The sequence below is a fragment of the Octodon degus genome, unplaced genomic scaffold (genome assembly GCF_000260255.1).
Source record: "Octodon degus isolate 3935 unplaced genomic scaffold, OctDeg1.0 scaffold00200, whole genome shotgun sequence".
Classification (NCBI taxonomy): Eukaryota; Metazoa; Chordata; class Mammalia; order Rodentia; family Octodontidae; genus Octodon; species Octodon degus.
In genome coordinates, this window is record NW_004524776.1 from 377,633 (window position 1) to 378,260 (window position 628).

Here is a 628-nt window from a genome sequence, read left to right on the forward strand (position 1 = left end):
ACTTCAAGGAACTGCTGTCACCACAGATCTGAGACCTAAATTTTAGTTTAACATTTACATTTTAGAGGTGAGAAGACAGAGGCGGGGGAGTAACACATGGCCCAGCTCATGCTGGAAATAATTAGAACCAAGTTTCCTCTCAGTGACCTTAACCTTGATCATAACAAAAATAGCCTTTATTTTGAGACAGGCAATTATTAAACAGATGAAAACATTTTATATTTTAGAACAGTTTTAGATTTACAGAAAAACCTGAGGATGGTACAGTTTTTTCACACTCCACACCTTTTCCTATTAACTCTTCCCTGTTAAGATTTCACACCAATGTGTCACATTTCTCACAATTAATGGATCGACATTAATAAATGATTTTTTACCAAAGCTCATACCTTGTGTAGATTTCCATAGTTTTTTACTTAACTTGTGTAACTTCCGTTTCAGAATCCTATCAAGGGATGTGTGTAGTATCGGCATTATCCTCATGCTCCTCTAGGCTGGGAGTTCCCAGACCATGTTATTACCTTGACTTTTTTTCCCTCTTTATGGGGGATTGAAGTAGACTCTTGCCCTGAGCTGCAACTCCAGTCCTTTTCCTTTTCTTTCTTCTCCTTCTCCTTCTCCTTCTCCT